Source organism: Humulus lupulus, chromosome 2 (assembly GCF_963169125.1).
Source record: "Humulus lupulus chromosome 2, drHumLupu1.1, whole genome shotgun sequence".
Lineage (NCBI taxonomy): Eukaryota > Viridiplantae > Streptophyta > Magnoliopsida > Rosales > Cannabaceae > Humulus > Humulus lupulus.
The window spans coordinates 34,143,497-34,165,334 of record NC_084794.1 but is presented as its reverse complement, the minus strand read 5'-3'; the positions used below and the strand labels follow the sequence as shown (position 1 = coordinate 34,165,334).

The 21,838-nt window shown below is 34.9% G+C and overlaps 1 pseudogene; it reads left to right on the top strand.

The window, feature by feature from the left end:
- The first annotated feature begins 11,876 nt into the window (after positions 1-11,876).
- LOC133814128 (DNA-directed RNA polymerase 1, mitochondrial-like) lies at positions 11,877-21,354 on the top strand (annotated as a pseudogene).
- The last annotated feature ends 484 nt before the right edge of the window (positions 21,355-21,838 follow it).

The window sequence follows — 21,838 nt, the reverse complement described above, 5'->3', positions numbered from 1 at the left end:
TAGGGATTTGGGGGTTCCGAGAGTGTGGGATTGATTCCAGGGTGGTAGCTATGGATTGATTAGTGACAAAGGATGTTTCATTTGTGTTGTGATTAGGACTTTTGAGAGGCTCGGGGTGGAGGACCGTGCTCGCGGCTTCGTGGCATTGGAAACCAGTGAATTGAAAGGTAAGAAAACTGCACCCGATTGTATAATTGAGATGGGACTAAGTGCTCCCGAGGATTGTATCGTGTCAACGTTGGTATCATGCCATGGGACATGTAAAAGCGGCCTAAGAGTGCTGTACATGAAATTAGCGCACAGAGCGTAGATTGGCCACTGGTAGCCAAAGATAACAGGATAACAGAGGGAGCAGCCTGTGAGCGCTAGCCCTGGTTATCGTTTGTGAATTGAGTATTATGAATTGAAACGCCTATTATGTGAAATACTTGATTATACCGACTGATGATATATCTGAGTTTATGAGATGCAATATGAGTTATTGATTTGTTTGTTAATTGTTCATGCTTTGTTGTTGTTGTGTTTTCTTGCCGGGCCTTGGCTCACGGGTGCTACGTGGTGCAAGTAAAGGCAAGGGCAAGCTGGACCAAGCCTGAGGTGGAAAGCTCCGAGGTGAAATGTACATAGCCAGCTGTTCGATCACCATGGTCGAGGAGTGAGTCAGAACAGGGATTACCTAACTGCTCATTTTGCCTTAGTATGGCTGGTTAATGTATTTGAACCTTGTAACTTTTGTAAATGGCCTTTAAACTGATATTTTTGGGATCCCGTGTAAATAAACAATGTTTCTTAATGAAAACGTGACTTTTGCGACCAAAACACTTTTTAACCGTAGTTCCTTTACAGTTTCAATAACACGATTTTATACTAATGACTTGGTTAGCAAGTCTGGCACTTTATAAACACACAGTGTAACGGTCTTGGCTATCCAGGGCGTTACAATATGTGTGTAACTAATTGATTAAATATGTGACTACGTGGCATACATGATTTACATGATAATATGGATATATATATATGCATGTGGGCCCATTCTTGTTAATAATGGCATATTTGTAATTTTGGCCCGTTGAGGGGATAAATGTGATTATATGTGTTAAATGATTGAGACTACATTATTATGTGGATATATTTTTAGTATTCGGCTCGAGGCGATCCTAGTGAGTAGATTAGCAGAATAATCACAACGGGGCCAAATACCTAGCTTGTGGTGAGCCCAGGGGTATTTTGGGGACTTAGTGCGTAATTGAGATTTATTGGTGAACAGACAATTATTTGGTGATTAGTTGGGTATGTCGCGACTAATTGGGAATTTGTAGGATGACTCAAGGAATTAGCAGAAATAAGGGCTAATGACCATTTTGCCCTTAAGGGAAATAAATGGATGAAGTAATATTAGGGGTATTTTGGTCTTTGTACCCAAGGTTATACTGAAGAAACTGTAGGGGACAATCAGAACCACCAAGACAACCTCTCTCTCCAATACTCTCACGTTCTCTCTCTCTCTCTAAGGCTTGGGGGTTTGAAGAAAAAGCTTAGAATTGGGACTGGAAGTTGTGGATTTAGCTGGGAATTGAAGCTAGGATTGGTTGAGGAGCAGCTCAGGGTTAGAGTCATCATCAAGGTAAGGTCTAAGCTTTGATTTTAGGGTGGAATTCTGCTGTTAGTATAGATTTTCTTAAGTTCTTTTAGTTTCTAAGGTTTTGGCTAAATTCTTAGTTCCTAGGAGGATTTTGGTTAGATTTCTAGATGATTGTGTGGCTCTAAGTATATTATTGAGGTGTGGAGGCTTAATTCTAGATTTGGTGCACGTTATGTTGGATTTTGGTGAATTAGGCTAAGGAAAAACGTAGAGAAAATATGCAGGCTTTCTGGGTTTTTGGGCTCGAGCCGCGACCTTACTCTTCAGGCGCCGCGACCCATGTGTGTAAAGAGGCTGGGAGCCTTTAAAATTTTGGCCAGGCGCTGCAGCGCAGGTTGAAGCGCGCCGTGGCCTGCCTCTCTCAGAAGAGAGCCTCAGAGCTGTCTGACTTGTAGCGCATCATGGCCCTAGGGGGGCTAGCCATGACACTAATTTAGGCTCAGGAACTCAAACCTAAGTGCTCGGGAAATATCCTACTACCCGATTTAGTAGAATTCGAGGTCTTGGAGGCTAGTATATTATTCTAAAGCATTTAATTTGTTTAGGTTTTAGTAGTTATCCATTATCGTTTTGTGAGTAGCGCTATTGTTAAGGCTCAGAATTGAGGATCATGCTCGGAACTGCTCTACATCTTTCGCTCAGGACTTGAGGTGAGAAAACTGCACCCAAGTCGTGAATATATTCATATCTGAGAATGTCTAGTTAGGCATAATTGTGTAGGTTGCCTTTCATTTCCTTATGTGCGATGCATATTTGTGATAATATCTATCTCGAAGGCTGGCCTAAGGGTGCCGGGGCCCGATAATAAGTGTGAGGAATGTAGGCCGGCCTAAGCATGTCGAGGTTGGCTTTCAGACCAGAGGACTCAGCCGAAGGGTGCCAGGCCTGACTATTATACAATAAAAAGAAGTGAAGTTTGCACTTAGCTAGTTTATTGATTGATGCGAATAGTTTATGTGGTTGTTTGAACTGAACATTTCCGTAAGCCTATTGCTTGTACTATATTGTTGATTGAACTTGTTGATCTAAGTTTACTGTGCATATATTATTGTTTATTTGTGCATGTTGAATTAAGTTTTCTTGTTGAGCCTTCGCCCACGGGTGCTACGTGGTGTAGGTAAGGGTAAAGGAAAGCTGGACTAGCTGTGAGTTGGAGAGTTTTCGGGGTGGAATGTACATCGGCAGTTGCTCGACCTCCACGGTCGAGGGATTGACAGGGACTAAAGCTAAATTTGTATTTTTCCATTAGACTAGCTTTAGTTGTATTTACTTTTGAGGGTTGTAATTGTTAGGGTTTTATGCCCTAATTAAAACTCGATTTCTTTGTAATCTCATTTATTATCAATAAAATAATAGAAATCATTTTTTGACTTTGTTAATCACTTTGCTCACATGTTTTATTTTCATGATTATTTGTTTAATATAAACTTCTATTAAATCCCGAGCATATAGCTAATATTATTTATAGTGACGTAATCACAGTGGAATATAAATATGATTATATGTTAAAAATAAGTTAGTCCTAAAATTAGTCAGTGCACCAGATTTACACTGACTTGCCAATCTACGATATGATCTACTTACACATTACAGTGTTATGTTCTTTCCAGAACATTAGCAAAGTAGATAAGATCGGATGTATTTGTTACATCGGACTGGATTGATATTAATAGTAGAAAGGATAGGTAAACATACTGTTATTATCTATTATAGTCATATCATATAGTTGACCATATGTCAATTCAATCTCAATTCTGAGTGGTTATTATTCTAACCGACTGTATTATTTGAGTTCTTTGACTTGGTCGTCACCAGCTTACCCTACGGACTAGCCCATACTTACATCTTGGGAACTCGATAGTATAATTAAGTGGGAGTGTTAATCATAGATATGAACATCTATAACTTCTGATGAAGAAGTGAAATGATGGTTTCCTTTTAGTTTGGTTCAAGGTGCTAAATTATAGAGATCTCATTTCAGTAATTAATATTAGTTTACTGAAATATCATTTACAAAGAACTAAGTGTTTTAAGGATAAAATACAATGAGGGGTAAAATGGTATTTTAGTCCCATCTCATTGTAAACCATTTATAGAGGATTGAGTGACAATTATGGTTGTAACAATGGATAATTAATAATGTATCTACATTGCTTATAGAGTGTTCTATGAATTCCAGAGTGCAATTCCGAGTCTTTAGTAGAGTCACGAGGAATTAATAAGTTAGTAAATTTATTTGTTAGATTTATGATAACTTAATAGAGTTTGATTTCATAGGCCCATGGTCCCCACTGTAGCTTGGATAAAGTCATCTAGATAGTCTCAGTTAATTGATTTAATTATCAAAAGTTGACCAGGTCAATTTTGGATAGTTTCACAGAGTTATACAATTTAGAGAAGAAAAGAGAAATTATGGCAGATTTATTAATTAAGATAAATTGGTATCTAAATTAATAAATAATTTTAAATCAAGGTTAAAATTATAAATAATTAATTTGATAAAGGATTTAAATAATTATTTAATTAATTAAATCAATAGAAAATAATACAGACCTTGATTTTAAGTCAAATGGGCTTATAATCAAATGTGAAATTTCACGGGCCTAAAGCCCATGATAATTTCAACCTAGGGCTTCTAATTGGCTATTATTTTATTTATTTTTTAATTAAATAAATGACCTAAATAATTCTATAAAAGGAGTACTTAGTGAGAGTTGAAAACAGAGGACAGACACTAGTTTTCTAATAGTTTTTAGATTCTCTCTAAACACAAGTCATTTTCTAAGCCTTATTGTTCTTTTCTCTTCTGTTTCTCTATGTATCTATCTCATGTGTTGAGAATTTCTTACTCTAGTCTGGGTGATTCTAAGGATACTTTGGAAGACTGTGAAGAAAATTGAAGATCGGTTCAGTTTCTTGATAATACTCTGCGATAGAAAGGATACAAGGGTTATAGAAACTGAAGGAATGACTCTTTCATTCCCCTGTGTATAATGTAAGTATTCTTATAATTATTTCTCTTTGAATTAAATTTTAGAAACATGTTCTAGGTTATCTCATATTAATTTATTTAATATTCGATCTACATGAAAATAAATAAAGATCCTATATAAGTTTTCCCAACAGTATTTGCCTGGTCAACATTATTTTTGGGATCCCATGTACCGACTCTTGTTTTAATGAAAGTTAACTATTTTATGATCAAAATATTTTAACCCTAACCCGTTAATTGACTTTAGTAACACTTTTTGTCCAAATGACTTGATTAGCAAGTCTTGCACTATTTAAAATACACAATGTAATGGTTTTGGCTATCCAGGGCATTACAATCAACACCTTGAAAGAGCTATGGACTTAACCCATTATGAGATAGCTACGAGATGGGACATTACCATAAGACAAAAAATATGCTCAGAGACTGGTATACAAAGCTGCCCAATACACCCTGGTCGACAGAACCTTATACAAGAGGGGATTCTCTATCCCACTCCTACAATGCATCAGTGGAGAGGAGACCCTAGAAGTTCTCTACAAGATACATGAAGGGGAGTGTAGAAACCATGCATGTGGACAATCAATGACCAAAAAAGCCATGAGACAGTGGTACTATTGGCCCACCGTGGAAAAGGATACCACCGATTTCGCACGTAAGTGTGACAAGTGCCAGAGACATGCGAACTTTCCTAGGAAACCCCTAAGGAGCTGGTTAGCATGACTAGCCCCTGGCCTTTTGAAGTGTGGGTGATAGACTTGAGTGACGCACTACCCGCGGGGAGAGGAGGAGCAAAGTATACAGTTGTGGCGGTGGACTACTTCACCAAGTGGGTCGAGGTGGAGCCTCTAACCAACATCACGACCAAGTGGATCTTCTCATTTGTCGACAAGTTTGTCATCTGTAGACATGGAGTGCCCTATAAAATCATATCTGATAATGACACTCAGTTTGAAGGAGGTTTATTTGATGCTTACTTAAGGAGAAATGCATAAAGAGGAGTTTCTCAACTGTGGTACATCCCCAAGCCAATGGGCAAGTGGAGGCCATCAACAAGGTCCTCAAGAAGAGCCTAATGTAGGATCTTGGAATTTAAATCTAGATGCATGCTTCCTATTATTTTTCCAAGACACCGTAATTGAAACATATAATAACATGACATACATATGAGCATCAGATTCGTAAATTAGCATAAGCACAAAGATGTAGAAACTTACGAATATGCAGCAGAACAATGATTCCTTCCTTTAGATTCTCTAACCTTTGATTCTTGGTGGTAGCACGGTATTGTCAAGAATTTAAACTGCTAGATTGTGCCAAGCCTATCACTAAATCAAGTCTAACAAAGAATGGGCAAGTTCTCAACACATGAGATAGAATTAGAGAGGGAAGAACAAGAGAATAAGCAGTCAAAAAGGGAATTAGATTGTCTAAATTTTCACTTACCCAATAAATCAACTCAGAATCACTTCTGAAAACCATAGATATCACATTCCTTATATAGACAAATTAATGGCCTTTATTTGAATTGAAATTAATTAAAATAATAAACAAAAAAAATCAAAGCCTTGGCTCCCATAAATGGACTTGGACCTTATCTCTTTGTTTTGAATTTAAATCCCAATTGGGCCTAAAGTAAAAACCTTTTTATTTATTTTTCTTTCAACTAAATAAATAGTTAAGTCCTTATTTGAATTAACTAATTAATATTTTAAACTTGATCTAATATTATTTATTTATATTGACACCAATTTATCAATATTAATAAATTTTCCCAAAGATTCTCTTTTATTCCCAAATTCTTATTCATGTAAATATCACTAAATTTACCTAGTTAATTTGATATTTCTAATTGATAATTAAATCAATTGTTTGAGGGTATGAAACTTGATTTGATAAGAGACGACATAGAGACCATGGATCCATGAACTCAAGCTCTAGTAAGTTTATTGCAATAAATTATCTCACAATTTATTAATTCCCCTTGACTCCACTATAGACTCAGAATTGGACTCTGGACTTCACCATTACGTACTTTATTTAACCACAAATACGTTATCCATTGTTATAACTATTACAATCATTCAATCCTCTATTGATGACATACTAATTAGTCGAGTGAAAATTACCGTTTTACCCCTCATTTTTATTTTATCTTAAATTCCTACTAAGTCCCTTGTAAATGATAAAACCGTGAACTCAATCACAAATAGAAGCTATAGATTTCTTATCTATGATTAATACTCCTACTAAATTAACTACCAAATCTCCAAGATGTAAGTATGGGCTAGACCGTAGGGTAAGTTGGCAATGAAAAGGTCAATAGATTTAAATAATATAATTAGCATAATATTATCACTCAGATTTAAGATCAACTTGACCTATGGTCAACGTTGTGACATTAATTAGATTCGAAAACAACGTGTAATGCCCCGAATAATTCTAGACCTCGGACCATTAAAAACTACTAAACATAGCTACTATTTTGGAATACATACATAAGAAATAACATAACTTTATTTAAAATCCAGAATACTGTACGAAATACAAAATAAGGTATGGGTACCCATTGTTTAGTACATAAAACATAAAAACATAAACTTTAATCAATTTTTTAAATACTAAGTGCGGAAATACATAAAACATAAATTAAAAGACTTGAAAACAATGTCATCCTCGATCTTCCAGCAGTCCATTCAATCAATCCATCCCTAATACACATGCCAAGCTGCCACAAAACCATCCCGCCTTCCAAGTTCATTTTCCTGCACCATCTAAAATAAAAGGAATAAACCTAATGCCCAGCAAGGAAAATCTACTAAAAACATATATCATAAAACATATGTAGTAAAAACGTATATCATATAGGACTACAATATTAATGGTCATTAACTCATTACCGTAGCATGTGATAAAACCATCTAGGTCCTTAGTCTACTAATCGAGGTAGGTTAGATCACAAGGTAGTATATGATAACCCATCTAGGTCCTCTGTCTACTAATCGAGGTAGGGTTAATCATAACTCTAATCCACGATAATGATAAAAAATCTTGGGGTTGGCTATCTAAGTAATTATAAGCCCACAGTGACTAAAAACATATTCATATAATGATAAAAATCTTGGGGTTTGCTATCTGAGCAACTATAAGCCCCATGCGATTAAAAGCATATTCATACTTATATACATAGCACATAACATATCATAGCATATAAAAATATCATAACACATATAATCTAACCTATTTTCCTTACCAAAAATCGGAATATTGGAGACAAGAACAGGATTGGAACACTCCTAAAACCAATAGTAAAAACCATGAGTTTCTAAAGAAAAGAAGATGAAAAAGAGATCTAAACCATCAAGATAGAAACTTACCGAAAACCTTAAATTTCAATAATCTTAAACACCTAACCAAAAAGACATAACAATAAGTTAGGATCTGAAAGAAAATGTAAGGAAACAAAAGAACTATGATGAGCTAAATCTGAGGATAAGAATACCTTGAATGGACTAGCACTTCGATCTACACCTCGATACTGAAACAACACTCTATCTTACTTCCCAAGTGGTTAGAGAAGCTTAGAATGGAAAAAATTTTAACCCAAAACCCAAGTGTTTTCTCTCTTAGAATAACTTAGCAGCTTGGAGCCTTTGAAGAATGCTTGAGTAATGAATGAAATAGTTGAGTACTAGGTCCTATTTATAGAGTTCAAAGAGTGAAACTAACCCCTTTTAAAATGAATAAATAAATGAATATTAATTGAAAAGATTTGAATTTTCATTTCAACAGATGCTCAGAACTCGGTCAAAATCGTTCAAGAGTGCCTGGGGGCTGTTTCTAATTTAAATCCACAAGGATTCAAAAATGGATCCAGGAGCCAATATATCGCCTCCCCTAGGCGATATATCGCCCCTACCTATGTCTTGAGCTTTCATACTTTCATTCGTGTGAAGTCGTCTTGTTTTCCATATCTTCCGTAGGCGACATATCGACCCTTATAGTTGTGATCTATCGGCATACGCTGATATTTTAAACACATTTTTGCACACTTTCAGCATATTTGAAGTTTGTTAAAACAACTTTGATTCAGTAAAACATTATCCTAACAGTTGCTGGAAGGTTCTAGAGCTTCTAGATTTTCTTTTATTAAATTATTAATCCAAAATGTTTAAATCCTTAATAAACATGCTTGTGACAAGTGTCACACTCTTAATAATTCTATCTAAACCTTAGGTTATAATAAATAATATTTCTAGGACCAGCTATATTAATCAAACCTTATGTTAAAATTAATATTTCTAAACTATAGGTTAAACTTATAAAATCTATAACTATTTCTATGAGTTTCCAACTAAGTCTCGGCTTGAACCAATATCCATGAAAGCTAACATACTACAAGCTACTACTAGCTACTACTACTACTACTACTACTACTACTATCTAGCTAAGTAAAATTCTGAGATGCTACACAATGATACCTATTTATCTTTCAATAATTAACATCAGTCCTAGTCCAATGTACCCATATACATATGAAATTATCTACTTTGTCAATGCCTTGGACAAGACATAACACTCCAAATGTGTAAGTAGATCATATCCTAGATTACCAGTTCAGTGAAAATCCAATGCACTCACTTAATCTTAGGACTCGTTCTTTTGAACATATAATTACAATCATAATTCACTATGACCTAGTCATTATAATTGTAAATATTTATATCTTCGGGATTTTATAAATGTTCTTATTATTCCAATAATCATGTAATAAAACAAGCTAGCAACACGGTTGTCAAACAAAATAATTTCTACATCTTTTATTGATAATATAAATCACGTTACATGCCCGTCATTGTTTTATAGGGGCATAAAACCCATCACCTAAAGACGAAATTAGAAAAGTTAAGGGGATCTTGGGTTGATGAACTACCCAATGTACTTTTGGCCTACATAACCATGCCACGCTCTACCACTAGAGAGATCCCTGTCTCTCTAGATGCACATTCCTTTACGGTGAAAGCCTACGAGGATTAGGCTAACTGAATGGAAATAGCTAAAAATTTAGACCTGCTGGAAGAAAAGTGGGAGAAGGCACAACTGAAGTTGGCAACATACTAACAATGAGTCGCAAAATACTACAACTCCAGAGTGTGAGAGCGGGCATTTAGAGTAGGATACATAGTGCCGAGGAAAGTCCTCCCTAAGACCCGAGATTCGTGGGTAGGTGTATAGGGGGAAAACTGGGAGGGACCCTACTAGGTCGCCCAAGTAATACCTCCTAAGACCTACAAGTTAGCATGTCTAGATGGCACCATTGTACCCGGGGCATGGAATGGAGAGCATCTAAAGAAATATTATTAGTAAGACCTTCCCACCTAGTGCAAGAAATGAAAAGGGTTTTTTTTTTCGTTGTTACTTGTGTAAAGTATTAGTAGAATGTCTATAGTTGGTTTGTTTTATGCCATTCCTACCTAAGTAGTTATGAATCAAAGAAGTTACCCAGTTTCCCTCATAATATAGTAGATGTAGTATTTCCACACGTGCCCTTGTATTCTACTCATTGTTAATGAATACGTTTCCTATCATGCATATTATATTTCATCTTTATACAAGCGCTTATCTAACTCTACCCATTGCTAATTGAAATTGTCAAAGTGTATATAAGAGCAAAATGACTAAAGTGCTCGACAAGATAAATCTCACCGACCACTTGGGAGTAGGATAGAATATAAGATAAAATACATAGGATAAAAAAACATTGTAAAGCATCTCTTTAATCAATGAGGATTAGCTACCCTTATAGATATTAAGGGAGTCAAAAGGTTCCACAAGAATGGCCTCCTAATAAAGGCTCCTACCTCGGAACCTCCTCTGCAAGGAGTAAGGCCTCAAGAAGGATGCCCACTGATAAGTCTAGAGCAGCCACCAAGTCGTCTAGCCAAAAAGGGTCTTAAGACAGACACTTGTAAAAATAGTACTATTCCTAATAACGAGAAGGGTGCTTCTTGAACAAAACTAAAGCGCGAGCAAAAATTGTAAAGGGATGGAAAAACCCCAAAGGGTTAACATGTCCTTACAAAAGAAAATATAGTCTGGGTGCACCAAAAATACTATCGCCAACATGTCAAAGAAGAATTATAAAAATTCCTCATATAGAAAAAAAAAACTTGTCAAAGTCCCTTACACAAAACAACAAAAAATAATGAAAAAGGCTTTGGAGGCCAATACATCCTCAAAACCACCGCAGAAATAAAAAGGGGTTCAAAACATAAAAAGTTCCATACATGAAAGCAGACTTAAAAGGATCCCAAACATAAAAGGTCCACACATGATAGCAGACTTGAGAAGTTCCATACATAAAAAAAAGCTTAGAATAAAAGGGAAAAGGGCCCTACGACGCCTCTTCTAGGAAGATGGAAGATAAACATTGAAGATGACCCTATGGGTTCCCACCTCGACCTCTCCAATTGGCAACCTTCTAAGTGGCGTAGTCACCAAAAGGAGATAGGTTAACGTTGGGGTTGGTCCTCCAAATGGCATGCAAGGTCCGCTCAACTATACTATTCTCGGCATTCGCCAGCTCAGCTTTGAGAACACTGATTCTTCATTGAGGGATCAGATAGTGGCCTCAAGCCTATTTTTTGATAGGGAGGTCGAAGAAGGCTTAGATATCGTAACATCTCTCATCACTACACCAAATACCTCTTTCTATAATACATAATTATAAGCTAATTAGACAAGTATTATAATAGGTAACTTAAAAAGATAGAAAGCGCTAAAGTTAAAAGCGAGCGAAACCAAAAAAAAAATGCTGGGTAAAGTTAAAATGGAGGGAAACCCACTCGGTTTCTGCCCAGCCCTATTCCCTCAAAACCCAGTCCCTAATGACGCCTCTGCCTCTTTCTCTCACACTTGGTTTCTCAGTTCCCTCTCCATCGATCTTTCTCTCGCTCTCTCTGTCCCAGAGTCTTTCTACCCTCTCTCCTTCGCGCGAGCTGCTGGAGCACACCACGCCAGAGGAGCACTCTCTCCACATGGTGACCAAGTGTGATTAGAGAAAAAATTACCACTTCCATTTTTCTTCTCCCTTCCGCTTCAAAATTCAATTGTACTCTCCAATCTCTTGTTTCTCAATATATTCCAAATCTTCCTCTTTAGCTGCCCAAAAATATGATATATTTGCCCCTGATTCTCCACTTTCAGTTGATCATTTAATTCTACCCCTTCTCTTTCATAAATATGTGGAGGAGTTTTGCCAAGAGAGCTACTTCAAGGAAGTTTAAGCTTTTTTTTTATTCTCATATTCATTCTTCTTCTTCTTTCACTTCTCGTAGAGATACTAATTTTCTTAGAAAATATAGGCCAGATACAACTCGAGCTACTGAGAATTCATGGTTCCCGTTACCGAGTTTTCGTCAATTTGGGATAATATCGTCTCAAGATAACATTTTGGGACAACCCAGTTTGCTGAATTCGTCAAGTAACGTTTTTGGTACTTATGGTTTTAAAGGTTACGCAAGTGTTGCCGAGGCCATTGCTTGTACTGATGCCGAGGATGATTCCTCGAGTTCTGACGAGGTTTAGGAGTTGTTAGACGAGATGGATAAGGAGAACAAGGTGGATTCCTACTTTAAGGGGCCGAAGAAAATGGTCGCAGGAATGGGAATCACGAAATACCACATTCTTAGGAGGCGGCAGATAAAAATGGAGACAGAGGCGTGGGAAGAGGCTGCCAAAGAGTACCAAGAGCTTTTAGCGGAAATGTGTGAGCAGAAACTTGCACCCAATTTTCCTTATGTGAAGTCATTGTTCCTTGGTTGGTTTGAGCCTTTGTGGAATGCCATTGTTGCTGATAAGGAGATGTGCTGGGAAAAGAAGAGCAAACCTTCTTATGCTCCGTATTATTATCACTTGTCAGCGGACATGATGGCCGTTATTGCAATGCACAAGCTGATAGGGTTACTAATGACTAACAGTGGAACAGTTGGTAGTGTCAGGGTAGTCCAAGCATCTTGCCAGATTGGTGAAGCTATTGAAAATGAGGTGGGTCGCTTTAAGTTTTCATTTTTGTTTGTTCTTAAGTATAATCTCTCAGTATGCAAGCAAGTATTTCATGTCTACATTTATCTTTCATTTGTTTGGTTAGGTGTTGTTCTGTAGCAACTTTTAAAATGTGTATCCCACCCTGCTTACATTACTACGAAGTTTGTTGAAACAATTCAATTATCGATTTGTTAGTTAAAGAATCAAGTTTCCGACATGGTTTTCTGTCAGACATGATTTTAGATGTTCATTTTCTGGGACTATTTGTATTTTTCATAGTTAAGACAGGAGATTTGTTGTCTCTGTATTTTGCCATGATCAGTAGAACTATAGAAGGTTTTAGTATAAGCATACACCTAGCTGTGATGTTTTCTTGATTATTTGCGAGTATTTGTTAAAGCAAATCATGTAGCTGCTAACTATGTAATAGAGTCAGATAAGCAGAGCTAAAAGAGCTGGTGACTCTCAAATCTATTAACATTCATTGACATAATATGATTACATGAACTCAGGTTAGGATACAAAAGTTTTTTGAGAAGAAGAATAAGAAGAAGAAGGATACAAATACAAATACAGATGACAAGGAACCTAAGGGTGAGCCTGATGCTGTAAGCATTGAAAAAGAGATATCGATTAAAAAGGACCAACAAAAACTAAGAAATAAAGTTACACTGTTGATAAAAAAAAGTAGAAGGTGCAGCAAGTGAGGGAAATAGTAAAGCAACAAGATGATTCAAAACCTTGGGGTCAGGAAGCCCATGGTAAGATTTGTGATGCTCATAACATTGGTTTCACAATCTGTGATGTTGTTGTTGTCCTCATTGTTACTTTATATTGGTTCTGGGACCATATAGATTGGATGCCGATTGATTTAGTTATTGACAGAAACAACGTATATACAACCTCGAGTTGATCAATTAGGTGATACTCCACCGGATATACGCCCTGAATTTGTTCGCAGCCTTAAAACTATCACTAAAGAAGCACAGTAAGAAAAAAATTCATTTCTGGTGAACTTAATCTCTCTCCCACTGTGTTTATTATGTAACGTATGCATTTCTTTTCATTGATTAGGAAGACCAGCAGGAGATATGGTGTAATTGAATGTGACCCACTTGTTCGAAGAGGCCTGGAAAAAACTGTAAGTATAATTGAAATTATGGGGGGGGGGGGGGGGGGGGGTGTGCACTCAAATTATCCTCCTTATAATTTTTCTTTCTTTTTTGTAGATTTAATGTGCTATTATGATTGTTTATATAACTTCAGATTTAAGTATGATTCATAGGGAGTAGCAGACTAATCATAAAACTTTTATTGGTGTTCTTACAGGCCAGGCACATGGTCATCCCTTATATGCCGATCCTAGTCCCCCCTAATAATTGGCTAGGATATGGAATTTAAGCGTCTTTGAATATTTAGATTCAATAATTGTCGATTGGTTTATTTTTTCAAAATATTTTATTTTATATATATTTATAGTTTTTTGGAGTTCAGGTTATTGTTCGTATAGAAAATAGTAATATCACATTTTTCTTTGAAACTAAATAACCTTTGTATTAAAACAAATGTTCCCTTATATGGCAGGTAAGACAAAGGAGCCTATTTGTTCCTTCCATCATATGTTATGCAGACACATGGAGCAAAACAACAACGTGAAGCAGTTAAAAGGACTTCTAGGAAGCAACTGGAACCTGTTTTAGAGGTCTGAATGCCTTGTTGGAGTTTGTTACGTTAGTTCCTTGGTGAATATGCTTCAATGATTTGCCTTAGTTTCTTCACAAATAGGCCTTCACAAATTGATCTTTCTTTATATGTTCGCTACTCCATGTGGCCTCTTATTTGGCATTTTATTGTTAGACTAATGCTGATATTGTTCTCTGTATTAGGCCCTGGATACACTTGGAAATACCAAATAGAGGGTGAACAAAAGGGTGCTTAGTGTGATAGATAGAATTTGGTCTAGTGGAGGTTCTCTTGGTGGGTTGGTTAGCTGTGAAGATGTGGGTTGCACTTTATTTGGATTCTTGTCTGTTATATAGTGCTTACTTGTATGCTTAAGTACTATACACATACAAAAATTTACATAAACATACATATGTTTGTAATATGCTGTGATTGCATGAACAAAAGAAACTGATACTGCTCGACTGAAGCTTTACATCTTACCCTTAAGTTATAATTTGTGTGGCATAATGGTTGTGGGTTTTATCCATCAACTGGCTTCATAATGTATTCTAAATTATTAATTTTCAAATAGGTTCCTTTGCCAAAAGAACCTGACGCTGAAGATGAATCAGAAATCCACAAATGGAAATGGAAACTTAAAACAGCTAAAAAGGAGAATAGTGAGAGGCATTCGCAGCACTGCGACATTTAACTTAAACTTGCTATAATTTTCTCTCTCCTTTCTTGTATTTATAGAATTTATGTGGTGGAATTGAAAAGCTCTGCTTGAATTGATATAGTAATTTTTGTTATGTGATCAGGTTGGGTGAAAGATGATGGATGAAGAAGGTTTTTACAATCCCCACAACCTTGATTTCCGAGGTCGTGCTTATCCCATGCATCCTTACTTGAACCATCTAGGTTCTGATGTGTGACGAGGCATCTTGGTGTTTGCAAATGGACACGCTTTGGGGAAGTCAGGCTTATACTAGTTGAAGATACATTTGGCAAATTTATATGGTGGTGGTGTGGAAAAATTATCTTACGATGGTCGAGTAGCATTTACCGAAAACCATATTGACAATGTATTTGATTCGATAGATAGGCCTTTGAAAGGAAAGCACTGGTGGCTGGGTGTAAAGGATCCTTTTCAGTGTTTGGCAACATGTATTAGTCTTGCAGAAGCGTTGAGAAGCCCTTCTCCGGAGACTACTCTTTCACATATGCCTGTCCACCATGTATTTTTCTCATTCCTTATAGTTTGCATTTTATGGTTAATGTCTATACTTTATCTATCATGGCCCAAACTAGTACTATTTGTGACATGGTACTTTAATTCAAGAGAAGTAAAAATTTAATACTTTTCCATGAAAACATGAATAATTGCCATCAACAGTGAAGAATAAGAGGTGTAGTCGATAGTTAATTAATATTGTACCTGTTTTATTTGTCTCTGCTGAAATAGAAGCAGGTTCTTCATATTCTCTGGTTCCATTGGAGTCTATAGCACAATTTGTAGAGACGTTGATATGTTGCATTGAGTTTTTTTATGCACTTGGGTTGCACAGAGTTTGTTCTGTATTATGCCAATAATATGCTATTGAAGTTGCTTTTCTGTGAAAAAACATTAAGATATGTGGGATTGTGGCCTCTGTTTCAATGTGCAACATAAAGCTTCTTGCTCATATGTGCTAGAGATTATGAGCTCTTGATAATTGTTACTATAGTAGTAGATGAGTATTTTTCTTTATTTTGTCGCTGTTAAAAAAGTTGAGAGGCAACCAGAATATTTGTATTTCAATACCATGTGAATAATAGTTTTATTATACAGAGAATAACTAAAAATTAATCATTTTCCTCTTGTTCCATTTGCTAGGATGGTTCGTGCAATGGGCTACAACATTATGCTGCCCTGGGAAGGGACAAGGTACCCAACATCTCTTTTATTCAAGTTAAATAAAAACGCAGAGTGCAAAAGCTGTAATATAAAGGTTGTTTTCTTGGAATTTGTGAATCCTTCTTGTCTACCTAATTTGCAGCATGTTCTTTTTATTTTTTATTTTTGTACGAAAAATTATATTGAATATAATGCATCAAAGGAATCTGTACTCACCAAAATCGCATCTTATAATTTTTTTTTTCTATTAACTAAAAGTTGTCTATTATTTGTCATTTTTCAGTTGGGTGCAACTGCAGTAAATCTTGTTGCAGGAGACAAACCTGCTGATGTCTACTCAGGAATATCTGCCAGGTATCTGCTACTTTCTCTGATTGTAATAACTATTTACAAGTTAGAGTTAATGATCTCCAACAGCCTGCAGAGAAGTTACCACATATTTTTTCTCAAGAATCACTGATTGGGAGGTAAGAATGATCATTTTATCTATCTTAGATATTTATTTATTTGTTAATGTCTCATTGGCCTTCTCAAAAATTGTTCAAGTGTCTAACTTTAAACTTAAAAAAAATGATTTGATAGGTTTCCCTACTTCTTACCTTGCTTGTTCATATCAATGATCGCACTAGTGATAACTATTCTATGCTTTTGGCTTCCGGTATGTTCGTGTGTCTATTTTACTATTTTTTGTCATTATAACACTTTAAAATATCTAAAAGTACTGCAACATGATAGTGTTCGAAACATCGATATGAAATTTAAGGGGCAATATGAACAGAAGACTCTGTTTAGTTTTTCAATCTTATTCTTGATTCAAGACTATGTTCATCTGATATTCAACTTCCATGTCCAGTCTTTCCTGTAATGATCGACTCAAGATCATCTCATAAGCTGAATTATTTTACTGACGTCACAGTTAAAGAATCACAAAGAAAATTCAAAGATTAGAAGATCCATAACTTTAGATCATTAAGCATGATTTTCTACTTACACATTTGTGGTTATGAAATATTGCTTGCTTATATTTGTGATAATTTCATAGAAAGATTCGATAGCATAATACTTTAAATGGAAAAGGGAAGAATATGTTTGTTTGGATTATTTTGGTAAAAGACTCAGCTCATAATCGTACTTGCAATGAAGGGTCTAAAGATTAGTAATTCAATGTCATATTGGGATCTTTTAGCTCCAACTATAAGAGTGATATTGTTTGATCTGTATAGTTAAAAATTAACACTATAAAAAATCTTACTTTTATTCATAACAAAATTTGTAACTAACAATGAAAAAATGTGACTAAAAACGTGTCAATATATATTTGTTTTCATAAAAAAATTATGTGCTAAAAGTATTAGTTGCAAAAGTTACAATTTGTTGTGATTAGATGTATCTTTAGTAGTCACAACAAAGTTTATTATTATAAATAATAAATTGTGATTAAACTTATATTAGTGACAATTTATGACTAAAGTTAATTTTTTTGTTACAAACAACTTTTTGTTGTGACTAACAACTTGTGACAAAATGATAACTTTTCTGTAGAATAAGTACAATAGAGAACAAGAAATCCTCGTAAAGGAATGTTGAAAAGGTAAAAAAGTATAGTAATGAGTAAAAGCTTGATGGTAATAATTTTCATAGGTGTTAGAATGTTGGAGAATCACACTAATCCTTGTCATAGATGGAGTTTCTCAGGCTTTAATCTGACTTGTACAAAAGGATGTAGTTTTTTCTACAGTGATAGTTGTTTTAGGCTCCATCTAAAGAAATGCATATTGAGTAAAAGTTGGTCCACCACATACTCAAAAGTAGAAATAATAAAAGAAATTAATTTGACATTCAATACTGTGTTTAGTATGATATCTTTCACGTTTGATATGTTTAATCTTTATTGATCAACATACCTAACTACTTGCATGTGGTCTCAGGAAACACTTCACTTTCATAATAAAGTTGATCAACATGTCGCATTTCTTTGGTTTGTGCTATTGTATTGGTTTCTTGAATACACCATTAATCTATACGTGGGTCTTTGTATTGCTGATGCACACTAGTATCTTGAATAATTAGAATGAATCTTTATTGATACCAAAACCAGATTACAAGGGGTTCCAAGACTTAGAGACCTTAGATTTCTCCATAGAGAATTCACTTTATAAAACAATACAAATAATCAGATAGATCCCCCCAGACCTACCTACCACCTATGTATAGCTATTCTCTTCGGTCACTCAGGCTTACAACAATAAACTCTACCAATAAACATTAGCTGAATAGGACAACTAATTAAACACTCAATAGCCAGGTCATCACATCAGACTTAAGGCTATTTATTATTCTACAATTGCTACCTTTTTCCGCATTGACTATGTTAGGCGTATCAAAGGCCTAACAATTGCCTACTGGTTTTGCAATATACAGAAATCTTCTATTCTGTGAACTTGTGCACTAGTTGTGTTCTCTAGGTTGTGTGTGAACTTATTTGGGTCCTAATGCTTGACTTTCGGTTTATCTTTGACCAGGCCGTGAATTTTACTCAAGTTCTTATTTCTTCATTAGCATGCTGTCATTTGATTATCTGTACTTGTGCATATTAGAAATTTTCTCATATGTATGTTCTTGTTGAGTACTAGTGCAGGGCTAATTATCATGGAATATGTCAAAGAGAAGGTTAAGGAGAAGTCACTGGTTGCAGGTTTGGGAGAATCTGTTGCATTCTTGGATTCTTGTAATCTATTAAAATGTGATGTTGAAAATATTTTGGATAGCGAGGAGGTATTAAAATGTATAGCTGCTAAATCGAGAAAGAGTCTTGCAAATAGGTCAGTGAATCTCACTTGATTACTGCTTTAGTTTGGCTTGTGAGGTTTTAGGTGTACAAATGGGATTATTGAAGAGTAACAAAGGAGAAAACGAGTCTTTGTTGCTTTTATATCATGTAATGTATTTTGAACCAAAAAAAGAAGAAAAGATAATGCTTATTGTTTTTTATTCCTACCAGAACTGCCTAGTACATCACTTTTAGACATGGGCTACAACTTTTAGCACTGTTAGCTGATCTTTATGATGTTATTCATGCTAAGACCTTGATGTATTTCATTTAGAGCACTGAAAACTAACATATGACTTTAAAACATCATATTATGTAGGGTCATGAACTTGTGTGTCTGTATGTGTTATCAGAATCTTGTGATTATTTTTGGGTGCAAATTCTTTAGAATATTTGAATAGGGCCAATAATTTGAAAAAAACAAATTTTCTTATTCTCTTAACCAAATTTTAGCTTACAACTTGCCATGGCTTATTTCTCTTTTGCTCATACCCACTATTGCTACCATATTTATAGATACATTTGTACTAGACATGATAAGATTTTCATCTTGTCTTTTTATTGTCCAAGCATATACAAGCACCTTCGCATTACAAAGATGCCTCTCAAATTCTAATCTTCTTGTCTTCAAACTTTTATTCTAGCTCATAGTTTCAGCTACTTTTGTGAAAACATGAAATTATCTAGATCAGGCCCTTTTTTCAATTATGGTGTGAAATCAATGTTAGGCATTTTTTAAAAGCTAATGTGCTTGTTTTTATTTATTTATCTCTTTTCTTTTCTGTATCAGAAGACATAATGAGGAAAATAAGAGGAAACAAAAACACAAAAAAATAGCAAAAAGTATAAGTGGTCTTTAAATTAGAGGAACAACCTCGTCAAATTTTGGTACATTACTCGAATCTCATCCCTAATTAAATTGTTATTATTTTCTTGCTTTCATTTCTTTCCCCATACCCCTAATGGAAAAGAGTTATCTAACCTTCTATCACTACTGGGTAACAAAAAGTTGGATGGGTAATTGATGATTAATGACATGCCACAATCTCTTGAATGTGTCATTTCTTTCAAGAGCATTGTCTTCTGAACTTTTATTTGCCTCTGTATCAATTATAACTACATTGTATATGTATGGAAATGAATTTATTTGTTTTTCTGTTTCTTTCTCTGTTTCCATTTTAATTTACTTTTGTTTTTTTTTTTCTGTATGCCTTAAGGATATTCTTTCTATTCCTTCTTCTCTTTGTATGTATTTGTATCTTAATGGGAATGCATTTTTGCTTCTTTCTTCTCTTATATTTTTCCATTTACGGTGATATTAAATTCTTTTCTTTTCAAAATTTGGTTTTCATATAAACTATTTGATTAAACTCCAAGATGGTAAATTACAATATAATATTTTGAGTTAGGTGGCTCTTCTATTTTGACAAAAGCTTGAGATTGGTTAAGAAAACGTAGAACTCATGATGTTAATGCCTCTAAAAAAAAGCTAGGAATGTCGTGAGATCATGAAACTTAAAATTTTGTTGGCTCTTAATCTTTTTGTCTCAATGGGCACATGGGTCCTTTTGGCTCATGGAGATTGTTTACGTACGTGGAGATTGTTTTATTCTTTGTCATGCATTTTGCTATGCATGGTACATATCAACATTGTTGTATATTTTTCCTTAGACAGTAATTGACCACTGTTATGATTGTAAGATACCTTGCCTAATTTATCTACCAAAGTCACGAATGACTTTAAAAGTTAAAAGAGAAAAGGCAGAATTGTTAAGCTCAAATTGCTGTAACTATTTAAGTAGTTAAAAGTGAAAGACTCAAGGGCCAAAATAAAATGATTTGTGGATTATATTATAAGTAAGCTATCATTTATGTGAGTATTTTTATTTGAAATAAGTAATCAAAGTTTGAGGAAACATGATAGTTCATTATGAGTTTTGCATTATTATACAACACATTACACTTTTTTTGTACACTTGATACCTTCTTAGTTGTAACATTATCTCAAGATAAATGCTTGAAGGAATTATTGGATGAAAGATGTTCACCTTGTATAGGAACATCATATCCTTATTTATATGGACTCTTCAGGTTTTGGTTTCTTTCTGAATAAATTGGCTACGTTTTATTTTCCTGTTACTAGCACAAGCTCTCTGTTTTGTATGCTTGATTCTTGATTATTGGTTTGAGTTTAAATGGGTATTTGCTTCAGGTGTATGAGAAGCTTCTTGGCAGCCAATGCTTTAAATGCTTGTGGTGATTTCATGAAATGCAGAGAATGAAATTCTTGAATATATTATATGGACTACTGAAAATTTGTTGCTGGTTCACTTCATCTGTCTCTGTGTTGCCTTCTAGTTTCTTTTAAGGATCTTGATATTATATTATTTGCTTGTAGAACTTATTTTAAAGCATACTAGAGCTTTTCTAGTAAACATATGGACAATGTATTCAAAGATAAATGGTGGGTGTTTCAAGGTGTGTAGAGTTTCTACTTCTATTTTTGTTGCTATTGAATTTTTGGAGCTTGTTTTCCTTGGTCAAAAATAAAATTTTATTTTAGCAAGAATGAAAAAGATAAAATATACTGTAGTTGTTGCATCACTTTATGTCTTAATCAATTGTTAGTAACTTGATCTTGGGAATTGGTAGTTTAGTTTGTTGGCTGGAATTTCATTGCATTAGAAAGCTTTAAGGAGTTTAGTTGATACAAGAGGCATTGTACATTTGTGTCTTGAAACTTGAAAAACTTGAAAAGCAGGAAAA